An 18,339-nucleotide genomic window follows, 5' to 3' on the forward strand; every position below is an offset into this window, starting at 1 on the left:
AAATACAAAAAAACCTCGAATAGCCAAAGCGATCTGAGAAAGAAGAATGGAACTGGAGGAATCAACCTGCCTGACTTCAGGCTCTACTACAAAGCCACAGTCATCAAGACAGTATGGTACTGGCACAAAGGCAGAAAAATAGATCAATGGAACAAAATAGAAAGCCCAGAGATAAATCCACACATCTATGGACACCATATCTTTGACAAAGGAGGCAAGAACATACAAAGGAGAAAAGACAATCGCTTTAACAAGTGGTGCTGGGAAAACTGGTCAATCACTTGTAAAAGAATGAAAGTAGAACACTTTCTAACACCATACACAAAAATAAACGCAAAATGGATTAAAGATCTAAACGTAAGACCAGAAACTATAAGACTCCTAGAGGAGAACATAGGTAAAACACTCCATGACATACATCACGGCAGGATCCTCTATGACCCACCTCCCAGAATATTGGAAATAAAAGCAAAAATAAACAAATGGGACCTAATTAAACTTAAAAGCTTCTGCACCATGAAGGAAACTATAAACCAGGTGAAAAGACAGCTTTCAGAATGGTAGAAAATAATAGCAAATGAAGCAACAAAGAATTAATCTCAAAAATATACAAGCAACTCCTGCAGCTCAATTCCAGAAAAAATAAATGACCCAATCAAAAAATGGGCCAAAGAACTAAACACATTTCTCCAAAAAAGACATACAGATGGCTAACAGAACTATGAAAAGATGCCCAACATCATTCATTATTACAGTAATGCAAATCAAAACCACGATGAGGTACTATTTCACGCCAGTCAGAATGGTGGCTATCCAAAATGGTGGCAATAAATGCTGGAGAGGGTGTGGAGAAAAGGGAACCCTCTTACACTTTTGGTGGGAATGTAAACTAGTATAGCCACTATGGAGAACAGTGTGGAGATTCCTTAAAAAACTGGAAATAGAACTGCTTATGGCCCAGCAATCCCACTGCTGGCCATACACACCAAGGAAACCAGAATTGAAAGAGACACGTGTACCCCAATGTTCATCACAGCACTGTTTATAATAGCCAGGACATGGAAACAACCTAGATGTCCATCAGCGGATGAATGGACAAGAATGCTGTGATACATATACACAATGGAATATTACTCAGCCATTAAAAAGAATACGTTTGAATCAGTTCTAATGAGGTGGATGAAACTGGAGCCTATTATACAGAGTGAAGTAAGCCAGAAAGAAAAACACCAATACAGTATACTAACGCATATATATGGAACTTAGAAAGATGGTAATGACAACCCTGTATGCGAGACAGCAAAAGAGACACAGATGTATGGAACAATCTTTTGGACTCTGTGGGAGAGGGTGAAGGTGGGATTATTTGGGAGAATGGCATTGAAACATGTTTAATATCGTAGGTGAATCGAATTGCCAGTACAGGTTTGATGCATGATATAGGATCCTCGGGGCTGGTGCACTGGGATAACCCAGAGGGATGGGATGGGGAGGGAGGTGGGAGGGGGGTTCAGGATGGGGAACACATGTATGCCTGTGGGGATTCATTTCGATATATGGTAGAACCAATACAATATTTTAAAGTAATTAGCCTCCAATTAAGAAAAAAAAAAAAAGAATTCTACCCATGAGAGATAAATACATTTATAGCCTTGTGTTTGTGTTTGTTTGTGTTTCTTTTCAGGACTATAAGTGCTTAAATGTCAAATAATGTCTCCCTGGTTATGATGCCTAGATACTGACATTTCCATGTAAATATTGCAATTTTAACACTTCCATTATAATAAAATAATTTATAGCATCATATTTATGGCCATTTATGATTATTTTGTATGAAAATATAAGAAATATTCTAGAAACAAATTCTTCAAGTGAGGTTATTATTATGGAATAAAAGAAAAATTAAATAATTCAGTATCACCTGACTATATACTTAAATGTATAAAACAATGTAAGAATGTAGATACATACATATAAACACATGTGTACTTATATACTTATGGACTTCCCAGGTCGCAATAGTGGTAAAGAAGCTGCCTGCCAATTCAGGAGATGTGAGAGATGCAGGTTCAATCCCTGCATTGGAAAAATCTCCTGTAGTAGGAAATAGTCATCCACTCCAGTATTCTTGCTTGGGAAATTTCATGGACAGAGAATCCTAGTGGGCTACAGTCCTTGGGGCTGCAAAGAGTCAGACACAACTGAATGACTGAGCATTGTATATATATGCACATACGTATCTAATCACTTATTATTGGATATATTTTCAGTGTATTCCTTATGTTTCCCAGCATTTAAATATTTATACTTTTACTCATTTTTATTATTATTCATGTTTTGTTATTGCTTTATTATCAATTTAAATCTTTTACAAATTTATGAAAATGAATCATATTGTTTCTAATTTTTCTTTTGCTTTTAAATTTAGTTTCTTGATACACATAATGTTTATAAATCTACATAGTCAAATTCCTTAGTATTTTCTATTTTTCCTTTGTCATATTTCTAAAGATATTTTCATTCTCAATTATATCAATATCCACTTATATTTTCTTCCAATATAATTTTAAATTTCACATGACAACATTTTAATCCATTAGAAAGCAATTTTATTGAAACAGTATAGTATCACCTCTAGAACATAATAAGTTTATATATTTTTATTTATGTGTTTGTAGCATCTATCCTCTTTCATGATATGTTTACTGTCACTATCATTGCAGTTATGAATTAACTGATTAGAATTAAAAATATCACTTAACTAGTATCCTTAAATACAAAGATAACTAAGTTACCATTAAAGAAAAGGAAAAAAAAAAAGAAAAAATAAAGGAATTGACATTCTGATTGGAATAGACTGGAAATTTCAGAAATATTCTTTCAGTTAAAGTAGCAAGCTAAATCAGTGCGAAGGAGTGCATTATTTAAAAAATTATGTTGAAATATTTATATCAAATTTTAGAAAGTAAAAATAAGTAAAATGTTGTATTTCTATTTCACATCAGACACCAATATTTTTCATATCTAATACATTTGAAATAGAGATATCAATAATGGAAAAATATTAGTAATCAATACAACTGATAAAGTTTTAAAAAGAGAGGTGACTTTTATATTATATATATTCAGAAAGGATGTCTCCTATAAGAACTCCTTTTCAACATCATACTTCAAGTCTTGGCTAATTCAATAAAACAATAAAAACAAATACAATTTTGGTTACAGGTGATGTCAAATAATTCATGTTAAAAAGGGATATTTACATTAGCAACAAAATTGAGATACATAAGTATAAATACAACAAAACATGCACAAGATTTATATGAGAAAATCTATAAAGTTCAGATTAATCAAGAGAACTAAATAAGTGAAGAGATATTTCATGTTAATTGATTAAAAGATTGAATATTGTCAGTGTGAAAGCTCTTACCAACTTAGTCTGTAGATTAAATGAAATTCCAATCAAAATACCAACAGTTATTGTAAACAAATTGAAAAACTAGTTCTAAAGTTTACATGTGGAAGCAAAAGACTCAGAAAGCAGCACAATGTTGAAGGAGAACGAAACTGGGGACACTATCCAATTAGCTACAATATTTACTTTGAAGCCACAGTAATTTAGACAATGCGATTTTGACTTAGGGAAAAAAAAAAAAAGATGAACAGACTAGTGGACTCAATAGAGATCCCAGAAATAGAATCACACAAATATAATGAAAAGGTCTTTGACAAAAGAGCAAAAGTAACTATATGTAACTTTGTATTGTATTTTCCATGTCTCTTGTAATTGTGTTATCATACTTCTACAATTTAAAGACTAAAAAATAAAGAGAAAGAAAAGAGCAAAAATAATTTAATGGAGAGAGGATAGAGTCTTCACAGATGATGTTGGGACAAACTAAACCTTCAACCAGAACCTATAAAACTGTTACAGAAAAACATAGGCAGACAATCTCTGGTATAAATCACAGAAATTTTCTTATGGTCCAAATAATGGAAATAAAAACATAAAAAACAAATGGTATCAATTAAACTTAAAGACCTTTGCACAATGAAGGAATACAGCAAGGTGAAAAGACAACTCTCAGTATGGGAGAAAATAATAGCCAATGAAACAACTGATAAATAATTAATCTCCAAAATATACTAGCAGCTCATATAGCTCAATACCAGAAAAACAAACAACCCGATCAAAAAGTGAACAGAAGACCTAAACAGACATTTCTCCAAAGAAGACTTACAGATGGCCAATAAACACACGAGAAGTTGGTCAACATTGCTCATTATTTGAGAAATGCAAATTAAAACCACAATGAGATATCATCTCATTCTGGTCAGAATGGCTATCATCAAAAAGTCTGCTGCTGCTGCTGCTGCTAAGTCGCTTCAGTCGTGTCTGACTCTGTGCGACCCCATAGACAGCAGCGCACCAGGCTCCCCCGTCCCTGGGATTCTCCAGGCAAGAACACTGGAGTGGGTTGCCATTTCCTTCTCCAATGCGTGAGAGTGAAAAGTGAAGGTGAAGTCGCTCAGTCATGTCCCACTCCCAGCGACCCCATGGACTGCAGCCTACCAGGCTCCTTGGTCCATGGGATTTTCCAGGCAAGAGTACTGGAGTGGGGTGCCATTGCCTTCTCCGAAAAGTCTACAAACAATAAATGCTGGAGAGGAATTGGAGAAAGGGGAACACTTACACCATTGGTGTGAATGCAAACTGATAAAACCGCTATGGAGAACAGTATGGAGATTTGTTAAAAAACTAGAAATAAAACTACCATATGACCCATTAATCCTACTACTGGGTATATACACTAAGGAAACCAGAATTGAAAAAGACACATGGATCCCAATATTTATTACAGCACTATTTACGATAACTAGAACATGGAAACAACCTAGATATGCATTGGCAGATGAATGAATAAGGAAACGTGGTACATATACAAAATAGAATATTACTCAGCTATAAAAAGGAACACATCTGAGTCAGTTTTAATGAGGTGGATGAACCTGGGGTCTATTATACAGAGTAAAGTAAGTCAGAAAGTGAAAGACAAATAAGGTATATGAATGCATATCTATGGAATCTAAAAAGATAATACTGACAATACTACATGCAGGGCAACAAAAGAGACACAGACATAAAGAATAGGCTTTTGGATTCAGTAGGAGAAGGAGAGGGTGGGATAATTTGAGAGAATAACATTGAAACATATATATTACCATATGTAAAAGTGGGAGTTTGACATGTGACATAGGCAACCCAAAGCCAGTGCTCTATAACAACATAGAAGGATAGGGTGGGAAGGCAAAGGGGAAGGGTGTTTAGGAGGAAGGGGATACATGTATGATTACTGCCAATTCACGTTGATATGGACAAAAATTATCACACATTTGTAAAGGAATTATTCTCCAATTAAAAAAATTGATTCTTGGCATAGTTCTTATACCTTTTACAAAATTAACTCAAAATTGGTCAGAAACCTAAATGTAAAACAGAAAACTATAAAACTCACAGAAGATAACACAGTAGAAAATCTAGATAACCTTGAGCTTGTCAATTAATTTTTAAATACAATAAAAAGTGTAGCATTCATGAACAAACAAGTAATAAGGTATGTATAATTCATTAAAATTAAAATTTTCTTCTCTGAAAAATGCACTGACAAGAGATGGAGAGGATTAGGCACAGACTAGGGAGAAATATTTGCAAAATACATATCTGATAAAGACTGTTACTCAAAGTATACTCTAAAACACCTCAATACAAAAATTTTAAAAATATGATTTAAAAAATGGGCCAAAGATGAACAGACTCCTTATGAAAGAGTTATGTAAATGGAAAATAAGAATATGAAAAAATATTCTACAACATATGTCAACATGGAAGCACAAATTAAAATGACAATGAAATACCTTATTTGCTTACTGCTGAAATCCACAGCACTGAGAATGCAAATATTGGCAAGAATATGGAGAAAAAGGAATTCTCATTTCATTGCTATGAGAAATGCAAAATGATGGTCACTGTAAAAAAACAAGATGAAAAAAGTCAATCTGAAAAAGTTATATTGTATGTGATTTCAAGTATATGATGTTCTGGAAAGTCAAAACTAAGGAAGATGTAGAAAAATCAGTGGTTTCCCATGTTGGAGGAGAAAGATAGGGATGAATAGATGGAAAAAATAGGATTTTTAATGCAGTAAAAATACTGTATATGGTACTGAAATGGTAGATACATATCAATATACATTTGCCCAAACACTTAGAATGTACAACATGAAGATTGAACTGCAAGGAAAATTATGAACTTTTAGTGATTATGACTAGTCAATGTAGGTTCATCAATTGCAACAAATATATTATTATGGTTGGAATTGTTGGTAATGGAGGAGGCTCTACATTTGTAAAGTCAGAGTGTATATGAGAAATCTCTGCACCTTCCTCATTTTTCTGTGAACCCAAAACTTTCCTAAAAAAATAAAACGTTTCCAAAAATGTGATCCGTTTATAATATATAAGAATGCATCATACTCAAATTCAAACAAAAACATATATACTGAATTATGTATATTTAAATATTTATAATATAGAAAACCCTTTAAAGGGACTATTTTATTGCATTCTATGATTAAAGAAGTTCAACTACCAGTGGATATAAATCATAACAGTATGGGGGAATAAAAGGTATAAAACACTTTGTCCTACACTATTTATTATGGCAAGCAATTTGAGTATGAAAACTAGGATAATTTTTACAATTGTAGGAATGTAGCTCTTAGAAAAATATATGAGCAATATTACAAAAAACTAACCAGTTTTCAGTTATGTGAGCATTGCCACATGAACCATGCCACAGTTGAGACCTGCCAAGTTAATATCTGTGTTATATCTGATGTGAACTGGTGGTAGCTTGGGTGACCATAGCTGCCTTCAGCTTAGAATCTTATGTAAGTAGTAGGAAAATTCCAAGTAAAGTCGAGAAATCAGAAAAGTGGAACATGAGAGCCCTCTCCCTGTGTGCCCTTGCTCGCCCCCAGCTGCCAATCTCCCTGTGGGCTGTGCTTCACTAGCTCCCAGTCCAGTTGTCAAAAGGGACTGCATTTCTTCAAGAATATCTTGCAAATCTCAAATCAATTCCTCAGAATCCTGCTTGTACTTCTAAGGTTCAATGGGGGTTAATTGTAGGAGAGAGATTCAGGAAACTGAAGGTCATTTGCCAAATCTCCTCCTTGAATAAATATTTCCTTATAATTGATCTTCCTTTTATGGTGAAAAAGGAGGGAGTACAGAAGGAAAAGTTTAACAAAGCTCGATGGTCATAACTGTGAAAGCTTGTATTTGGGATTATGTAATATTAAAATACAAGCCTATATCCTTCTGAGTTACCCCTAGACTGACATTGAGAAGGAGAAGCATAAGTACACATAAATTCCCTTATGTATTTGCTCAGCATGAAGTTATTTAGCATTTTGATAAAATTTAGCATGTTAATTATAGTACTAGCTTTCCACTGACCTCTGTACACCATTTTCCTAAAAACAGGGGTCCCATCCTGATGTTTGGCTTAGACCACTGCACTGGCTTTAATTCTGTTCTTGAACCACAATCTGTCATGTATAAAATGCAATGCCTATGGCTGCCTTAATAATATGGGCCTACTCTTAGTTCTCATTCAGCCCTACTGTGGCCTTTCCAATATTAGAGTTCCAAATTTCTCATGTTCATTTGAGACTTTCCTTGTAAAGTCTCAGACTAGATTCTTGTCCTATGTATCTTGGTCTGCTAAATTTATGACTTTTCATCTGATTCCTTGACTTCACCTGATATCTGGTCCTACTTCTACTTCTTCCACGTGTTGCTAAATTGGAGTACTGCAAATAATATTGTATTTACAACTGCTTAATTTTTCTCACACACTAGTGTTTTGTCCTTTGGGACAGAATTTCTGTATCTATCAAGGGAGTAAATGGCCTTTGAACAAAGGAAAGTAGCTTTGGACACCTGGACACAGTCATGACCAAGGGTGCAGGTGAGTGAAGTTCTTGCTTAAGACAGCAGACAGTGATAGGGCTGAGAGCTTGTGACTGCCCAAGACATTCACATCAAATCGGAAACTCTGATGTCCAAAGCAATGAACAAACAAAATAAGTATGATCAGCATTGCAAAATTGTTCCCTATTATTGAGACACTCCGGTCCAGTGAAGATAGACTTCTCCAACCCCAAGAATGACAACATATCATTTTCTGACTCTGGTTTCCCTTACATCAACATGACTCACGTGGTCCATTTTTAGAAAACTTGTCTCACTGATATTATCCTGAAGCAACAGGATGTAAGAAAGACCTTGTTTCAAACACAAATCTTTCATTTAGGAATTGACCCACCTGAAGCACATGATTAGCTTTCCTAAGCTTCTGCATTCCTTTTTCATAAAATGGGGTAAAAATGTAAAATAATTTATGAGTAAAACTGACATGGAGAATGTAAATATAAACTAAAAGAGAATTTAGGACAAAATGAAATCCATTTTTTTTTTTTTTTGAGGTTAATCCTCCCCAAATTCTTTCCAGCCAAAGATGAAGAAGCTTTATACAATCAACAAAAACAAGACCAGGAAATGACTGTGACTCAGATCATGAACTTCTTATTGGCAAATTTCAGACTTAAATTGAAGAAAATAGAGAAACTCACTAGACCGTTCAGGTATGACCTACATAAAATTCCTTGAAATTATGCATTTGAAGTGACAAATAGATTTAAGAGTTAGATCATATAGATAGAGTGCCAAGGAACTATGGATGGAGGTTCATGACATTGTACAGGAGGCAATGAACAGGACTATCTCCAAGAAAAAGAAATGCAAAAAAGGCACAATGGTTGACTGATGAGGCCTTACAAATAGCTGAGAAAAGAAGAGATGTGAAAGGCAAAGGAGGAGAAGAAAGATATACCCATATGAATATAGAGTTCCAATAGCAAGGAGAGATAAGAAATAGATGAAAACAATAGAATGTCAAGTCAGTATATGGCAAAACCAATTCAATATTTTAAACTAAAATAATTAATTAATTAAAAAATAGAATGAGAAAGACTAATGATCTCTTCAAGAAAATTAAAGATACCAAGGGAACATTTCATGCAAAATGGGCACAATAAAGGGCAGAAATAATATGGACCTAACAGAAGCATAAGATATCAAAAGGAGGTGGCCAGAATATACAGAACTATAGAAAAAGGATCTTTATGACCCAGATAACCACAATGGTGTGATCACTCACCTAGAGCCAGACATCCTGGAGTGCAAAGTCAAGTGGGCCTTAGGAAGCAATACTACAAACAAAGCTAGTGGAGGGGATGGAATTCCAGCTAAGTTATTTCAAATCCTCAAAGGTCATACTATGAAAGTGCTGCACTTAATATGCCAGCAAGGGTGGAAAATTCAGCAATGGCTGCAACACTGGAAAAAGTCATTTTCATTCCAAACCCAAAGAAAACAATCCCAAACAACATTCAAACTACTGAATAATTGCACTCATCTCACATGCTAGCAAAGTAATGCTCAAAGTTCTCCAAGCTAGGTTTAAACAGTACGTGAGTGGAGAACTTCTAGATATTTAAGCTGGATTTAGAAAAGGCAGATGAACCAGAGATCACATTACCAACATCCGTCGGATCACAGAATAAGCAATAGAATTACAGAAGAAAAAAAAAAAAAAATCTGCTTCATTGTCTACACAAAGCCTTTGACTGTGTGGATCCAGATAAATTTTGGACAATTCTTAAAGAGATAGAAATACCAGACCACCTTACCAGCCTCCTCAGAAATCTGGATACAATTAAAGAAGCAATAATTAGAACCAGACATGGAACAATGGACTGATTCTGAGTTAAGAAGGGAATATGTCAAGGCTATATATTGTCACTCTGTTTATTTAACTTACATGCAGGATATATCATGTGAAATGCCAGGCTGGATGAAGCACAGCTGGAATTAAGATTGCCAGGAGAAATATCAATAACCTCAGATATGCAGATAGTACCACCTTATGGCAGAAAGTGAAGATGAACTAAACAGCCTCTTGATTAAAGTGAAAGAGAAGAGTGAAAAAACTGGCTTAAAACTCAACATTCAAAGAATGAAGACCTTGGCATCCTGTCCCATCACTTCATGACAAATAAATGGGTAAGCAATGGAAACAGTGACAGACTTGGGCTCCAAAATCACTGCAGATCATGACTGCAGCCATGAAATTAAAAGACGTTTGTCCCTTGGAAGAAAAGCTATGACCAACCTAGACAGCATATTAAAAATCAGAGACATTATTTTATCAACAAAGGTCAGTCTATTCATAAATACGCATTTTCCTGTAGTCATGTATGGATGTTAGAGTTCGACCATAAATAAAGCTGAGCACCAAAGAACTGATGCTTTTGAACTGTGTGTTGGAGAAGACTCTTGAGCATCTCTTGGACTGCAAGGAGATCAAAATCAGTCAATCTAAAGGAAATCAACCCTGAATATTCATTAGAAGGACTGATGCTGAAGCTAAAGTTCCAACACTTTGGCCACCTGATGTGAATAACTGATTCATTTGAAAAGACCCTGATGCTGGGAAAGATTGAAGGCAGGAGGAGAAGGGGACGACAGGGGATGAAGCATCAGCAACTCGATGGACATGAGTTTAAGGAATCTCTGGGAGTTGGTGATGGGCAGGAAAGTCTGGCGTACTGTAATCCATGGGGCTGCAATGAATCAGACTTGACTGAGTGACTGAACTGAACTGACTGAACATTCTCATATATGCCTTCTACACATTCCATTGTTTTTCTTTTCTTTTTTTCTTTAGTCCACAAGCATTCTTAAGAACAATCCTGCCCTTAGCATTTAAAATTTACGACCAGAGAGTTTATTATATAGAAGCATTATTATTTATTTTAAAATTTCCCAGTATCTATCTTAGTGTGTTTATATAGTGATTTTTTTTAATGAATCCTTGTCAAAAGCCTAAAACATTGCAAATATATAGAGAAAGAGCAAACAAAAATGTTATATCTACAACTGAAACAAAAAGAAAATAATAAAATATAATTTCTAGTTATTTTGTTTTGTTTCCTTTAAGACTAATCTCTCAGTAGTGCTGATGTTTTCAAACAACAGATTTCTATCAGTTTCACATTCTACACTTCCTTTACTATTATCAGCTTGCAAAATTTATCAGAACAGAGCCTGCTGCAGGATTACTGTTGTCTATAAAAATGCAAATGGCACTATATCAAAGTGGGCTGCTGAAAAACTAAAAATCAAATATTGTACAAATCAGCCAGATGCCTGGGCTTAGGAAAAGAGTGTTTGAAAGCTCCTATGTGGGCTGATGTTGCCAATTGACATACTCTGTTTTGTTTTGTTTGTTTGTTTTTAAGCAAACCTTTTAAAAGTTCATTTCTTGAGCAGTTCTAGAAAACCTGTTTTTCTCACCAGAGATGCTTTTCTTATTTCCTTGGCTTATGAAGTTTCAGAGGATGAGTTTTGAATTACTCTTGAAATAACTATTGGAGAAAGCAGTGGCACCCCACTCCAGTACTTTTGCCTGGAAAATCCCATGGACGGAGGAGCCTGGAAGGCTGCAGTCCATGGAGTCGCTGAGGGTCGGACAGGACTGAGCTACTTCACTTTCACTTTTCACTTTCATGCATTGGAGAAGGAAATGGCAACCCACTCCAGTGTTCTTGCCTGGAGAATCCCAGGGACGGGGAAGCCTGGTGAGCTGCCGTCTATGGGGTCGCACAGAGTCGGACACGACTGAAGCAACTTAGCAGCAGCAGCAGCAGAAATAACTATAGGGTATCCTATTTACATTATAAAAGATTTGTGTCAATCTGTAACATTGCACACAGATTTTCCACTGTGATGCAGCATACATAAGGAGACATTTCTTGAACATATATAAGATAAACAGCTAACCATTTATATTTGTAGCTAACCATTTATATTTGTAGTACATATATCTTGCTTTCTGGAAGACTGTCCAGAGAAATTTAGAAGATCTATTCTGTTCTTTGCTGACTACAGCTGTTTCTATGTAATTATATAAAATTAAGGCTGTGTATATGTAAACTGCTTATTTAACTTATTTTCAGAGTAGATCATGAGAAATGCTGGGTTGGATGAAACACGCGCTCGAATCAAGATCATGAGAAAAATATCAATAACCTTAGATATGTGGATGACACGACCCTTATGGCAGAAAGCTGAAGAAGAACTAAAAAACCTCTTGATGAAAGTGAAAGAGGAGGGTGAAAAAGTTAGCTTAAAACTCAGCATTCAGAAAATTAAAATCACGGACATGGTTCCATCACTTCATGGCAAATAGATGGGGAAACAGTGGCAGACTTTATTGTTATTTATTTATTTATTTTTGGCTTCCAAAATCACTGCAGATGGTGACTGTAACCATGAATTAAAAGACACTTACTCCTTGGAAGAAAAGCTATGTCCAACCTAGACAGCATATTAACAAGCAGAGACATTACTTTGCCAACAAATGTCCATTTAGTCAAAGCTATGATTTTTCCAGTAGTCATGTATGGATGTGAGTATTGGAGTATAAAATAAGCTGAATGTTGAAGAATTGATGCTTTGGAATTGTGGTGTTGGAGAAGACTTTTTAGAGTCCCTTGGACTGCAAGGAGATCCAACAAGTCCACCCTAAAGGAGATCAGACCTGAAAATTCATTGGAAAAACTGGTGCTGAAGCTGAAACTTCAATACTTTGGCCACCTGATGTGAACTACTGACTCATTTGAAAAGATCCTGATGCTGGGAAAGATTGAGGTTTGGGGGAGAGGAGGACAATAGAGGATGAGATGGTTGGATGGCATCATCGACTCAATGTACATGAGTTTGGGTAAACTCAGGGAGCTGGTGATAAACAGGAGAGCCTTGCATGGTGCAGTACATGGAGTCACAAAGAGTTGCCCACAACTGAACTCAGTTGACAGATGTTTAAAGTGAGACTGTTCTAAGCTAATACCAAGCACATCATCATTAACCTTTATTTTCAAATCAAAACATAAACAGTTAAGTAATGGTCATTTCTTCTGGGACATAACAAAGAAGTACCACTTGCCATAATGTCCAGTTGGTAACATAAGCTAAAGTGGTTGATATCCTGAAAATTCTCCCCAAGCTTCACTTACTAGACTAAGAAGTCATGTGGACTCTTCCTATCATTAGAAGCCTGGCTAGATTTCAGTTCAGTTCAGTCACTCAGTTGTGTCCGACTCTTTGTGACCCCATGAATCACAGCAAGCCAGGCCTCCCTGTCTACCATCAACTCTCAGAATCTACTCAAACCCATGTCCATCTAGTAGGTGATGCTGTCCAGCCATCTCAACCTCTGTCATCCCCTTCTCTTCCTGTCCCCAATCCTTCCAAGCACTAGGGTCTTTGCCAATGAGTCAACTCTTCTCATGAGGTGGCCTAAGTATTGGAGTTTCAGCATCAGCATCAGTCCTTCCAATGAACACCCAGGACTAATATCCTTTAGGATGGAGTGGTTGGACCTCCTTGCAGTCCAAGGGACTCTCAAGAGTCTTCTTCAACACCACAGTTCAAAAGCATCAATTCTTCCGCACCCAACTTTATTCACCACCCAACTCTCACATTGATACATGACCATTGGAAAAACCATAGCCTTAACTAGATGAACCTTGTTGGCAAAGTAATGTCTCTGCTTTTCAATATGCTATCTAGGTTGGTCATAAATTTCCTTTCAAGGAGTAAGCGTCTTTTAATTTCATGGCTGCAATCAACATCTGCAGTGGTTTTGGAGCCCCCCAAAATGAAGTCTGACACAGTTTCCACTGTCTCCCCATGTATTTCCCATGAAGTGATGGGACCAGATGCCATGACCTTCGTTTTCTGAATGTTGAGCTTTAAGCCAACTTTTTCACTCTCCTCCTTCACTTTCATTAAGAGACTTCTTAGTTCCTCTTCACTTTCTGCCATAAGGGTGGTATCATCTGCATATCTGAGGTTATTGATATTTCTCCTGGCAATCTTGATTCCAACTTGTGCTTCTTCCAGCCCAGCATTTCTCATGATGTACTCTGCATATAAGTTAAATAAGCAGGGTGGTAATATATAGCCTTGACGTATGCCTTCTATTTGGAACAAGTCTGTTGTTCCATGTCCAGTTCTAACTGTTGCTTCCTGACCTGCATACAGGTTTCTCAAGAGGCAGATCAGGTGGTCTGGTATTCCCATCTCTTTCAGAATTTTCCAGTTTATTGTGATCCACACAGTCAAAGGCTTTGGCATAGTCAATAAAGCAGAAATAGATGTTTTTCTGGACACAAATGGACATCACCACATGGTAAACACCAAAATCAGATTGATTGTATTCTTTACAGACAAAGATGGAGAAGCTCTATACACTCAGCAAAAAGAAGACCGGGAGCAGACTGTGGCTCAGATCATGAATGTCTTATTACCAAATTCAGATTTAAATTGAAGAAAGTATGGAAAACCACTAGATCATTCAGGTATGACCTAAATCAAATGCCTTATGATTATACAGTGGAAGTGAGAAATAGATTTAAGGGACTAGATCTGACAGACAGAGTGCCTGATGAACTATGGACAGAGGTTCATGACACTGTATAGGAGATAGGGATTAAGAACATCCCCATGGAAAAGAAATGCAAAAAAGCAAAATGGCTGTCTGGGGAGGCCTTACAAATAGCTGTGAAATAAAAGAAGAGAGAAGCAAAGGAGAAAAGGAATTATATTCCTATTTGAATGCAGTGTTCCAAAGAATAGCAAGGAGAGATAAAAAAGTATTCCTCCATGATCAATGCAAATAAATGGAGGAAAACAACAGAATGGGAAATACTATAGATGTCTTCAATAAAATTAAAGATACCAAGCAAATATTTCATGCAAAGATGGGCTCGATAAAAGACATAAATCTTATGGACCTAACAGAAGCAAAGATATTAAGAAGAGGTGGCAAGAATACACAGAAGAACTGTACCAAAAAGATCTTCATGACCCAGATAATCATAACGGTGTGATATCTCACCTAGAGCCAGACATCCTGGAATGTGAAGTCAAGTGTGCCTTAGAAAGCATCACTATGAACAAAGCTAGTGATGGCGTTCCGGTTGAGCTATTTCAAATCCTGAAAGATGATGCTGTGAAAGTGCTGTGCTCAATATGCCAGCAAATTTGGAAAACTCAGCAGTGGCCACAGGATTTGAAAAGGTCAGTTTTCATTCCAATCCCAAAGAAAGGCAATGCCAAAGAATGCTCAAACTACTGCACAATTGCACTCATCTCACATGCTAGTAAAATAATCCTCAAAATTTTCCAAGCCAGTCTTCAGCTATTTGTAAGCTGTGAACTTCTAGATGTTAAAGCTGGATTTAGAAAAGGCAGAGAAACCAGAGATCAAATTTCCAACATATTCTGGGTCATTGAAAAAGCAAGCGAGTTCCAGAAAAGCATCTATTTCTGTTAGATTTCAGGTACTATCTAATTATAGAGCAGATTATGACTAAAATAGGTAAGACACATTGCTGTATTAAGTAGAACTCTGGCTTCCAGATAATAACATGATTTTAGTAATAATTGGATCATTAAAGCACTTGACAGCCCAAGACCCTTATTTGGTCATGAACATGCTGTTGGAATGTTGAGTTTTGTATAGTTAAATAATCAAAGAAATAAATGACATCTAAGAGATGAAGTGTCTTCAGGGAGAGCAAGAGCGGAAAGTGGCCCAGAGTGAGGCTAATGAGTGGCCCAGGTAATACATTCACATGGAAAATCTCCTTCACATTCTTGTCTTCATCTGCAAAGAAAGGGGCTTTGCATGCCATAGAGAACATCTTGATAGCTCTCAAGATGGTGGAGTAGAAGGACATGTGCTTATCTTCACCTGCAAGAACTCCAAAATTATAACTCACTGCTGAACAGCCATCAACAGGGGAATGTTGGATCCCAACCAAAAAAATATGCCACATCCAAGGGCAAAGGAAAAACCCTAGCAATAAGGGAGGAGGGGCAAAACAGTTTTTAAAATCAAACCCATTACCCACCACGGATGCTCAGAGGGCTCAAACAAGACCTTGTGCACACCAGGGCTTAGAGACCCCACAGAGACTGCACCAGAATTGTGCTTGAATCTCCTACAGAGGTACAGGTTAGCAGTGGTCTGCCATAGGGACAGAGGCTCTGGGTGAAGCTACCTGGGTAACACAGCCTGTGGCATAAGCCCTCTTGGAGGAGGCCACAATTAACCCCACCATAGAATTACGAACTGGATGGCCCACAAACTGCAGAACAATTATACCAAAGAAATTCTCTCACTGTTAAGAGAATTTTAGAACCCACAACAGATTTCCAAACCTGGGGATATGGCAAAAGGATTGAGAACGCTCAGAATTTGACTTTGGAGGGACTGGAATTTGATTACAGAACTTACACAGAACTGGGGAAACAGACTCTTGGAAGGCACAAACAAAACCTTGAGTGCACCAGGACACAGGAGAAAGGAGCAGTGACCCCACAAGAGATTGACCCAGACTTGACTGTGAATGTCCAGGAGTCTCTGGCAGAGGTGTGTGTCAGCAGTGGCCTGCTGCAGTGTTGGGGACACTGAGTGCAAAAGGGCAGGCATGGGACCTTTTGAATGAGGTTGCCATTATCTTCATTCATGATATACTCTGCATATAGGTTAAATAAGCAGGGTGACAGTAAACAGTCTTGATGTACTCCTTTTGCCATCGATAACCAGTCCGTTCTTCCCTGTCGAGTTCTAACTGTTACTTCCTGATCTGCATACAGATTTCTCAAGAGGCAGGTCAGGTGCTCTAGTATTCCTATCTCTTTCAGAATTTTCCACAATTTGTGGCGGTCCATACAGTCAAAGGCTTTGGCACAGTCAATAAAGCAGAAATATATGTTTTTCTGTACTCTCTTGGTGTTTCAATGATCCAAAGGATGTTGGCAATTTGATCTTGGTTCCTCTGCCTTTTCTAAAATCAGCTTGAACATCTAGAAACTCGCTCTTCATGTGAACCCCATGGACAATATGAAAAGGTAAAAAGATACGACACTGAAAGATAAATGCACCAGGCTGACGGGTGCCTGATATGCTACTGGAGAAGAGTGGAGAAATAACTTCAGAAAGATTGAAGAGATAGTGCCAAAGCAAAAACACCTCTCAGTTGTGGATGTGACTGGTGATGGATGTAAAGTATGATATTGTAAGGAGCAATATTGCATAGGAGCATGAAATGTTAGGTCTATGAATCAAGGTAAATTAAAAGTGGTCAAACAAGAGATGTCAAGAGGGAACATTGGCATTTTAAGAATCAGTGACTAAAATGGACCAGAATGAGTGAATTTAATTCTGATGACCATTATATCTACTACTGTGGGAAAGACTCACATAGAAGAAATGGAGTAGCACTCATGGTCAACAAGAGTCTGAATGAAGTACCTGTTTCCAGTCTCCAAAATGACAATGATCTCTTTCCAAGGGAAAAAACTCAATATCACAGTAATCAAAGTCTATGCCCCAATCAGTAGAGCTGGAGAAGCGGAAGTTGAAATATTTTATGATCACCTACAAGACTTTCTAGAACTAACACACCAGAAAGAAGTCCTCTTCATTAAAGGGGACTAGAATGCAAAAGCAGGAAGTTAAGAGATACCTGGAGTAACAGGCAAATTTGGCCTTGGAGTACAAAATGAAGTAGTACACAGGATAACAGAGTTTTGCCAAGAGAATGCACTGGTCATAGCAAACACACTTTTCCAACAACACAAGAGAAGTCTCTACATGTGGACATCACCAAATAGTCAACACAAAAATCGGTTGATTACATTGTTTGCAGCCAAAGATGGAGAAGCTCTATACAGTCAGCAAAAACAAGACAGGGAGCTGACTGTGGCTCAAACCATGAATTCCATGTGGCTAAATTCAGACTTTAAAAAAAAAAAGAGCAGGGAAACCACTAGGCAATTCAGGTATGACTTAAATCAAATCCCTTGCAATTATACAATGGGAGTGACAAAAAAGTTTCAAGAGATTAGATCAGATAGACAGAGTGCTTGAAGAACTATGGATAGAGATTTGTGACATTGTACACGAGGCAGTGATCAGGACCATCCCCAAGGCGGGGAAAAAATGCAGAAAGACGACATGATTGTCTGAGGATGCCTTACAAATAGCTGAGGGTAGAAGAGAAGTGAAAGGCAAAGAAAAAAAGGAAGATATATCCATTTGAATGAGGAGTTAAAAAAAAAAAAAAAAAAAGAAAGAAA

This window comes from Bison bison, unplaced genomic scaffold, assembly GCF_000754665.1.
Source record: "Bison bison bison isolate TAMUID 2011002044 unplaced genomic scaffold, Bison_UMD1.0 scf7180017864358, whole genome shotgun sequence".
Taxonomy (NCBI): Eukaryota; Metazoa; Chordata; class Mammalia; order Artiodactyla; family Bovidae; genus Bison; species Bison bison.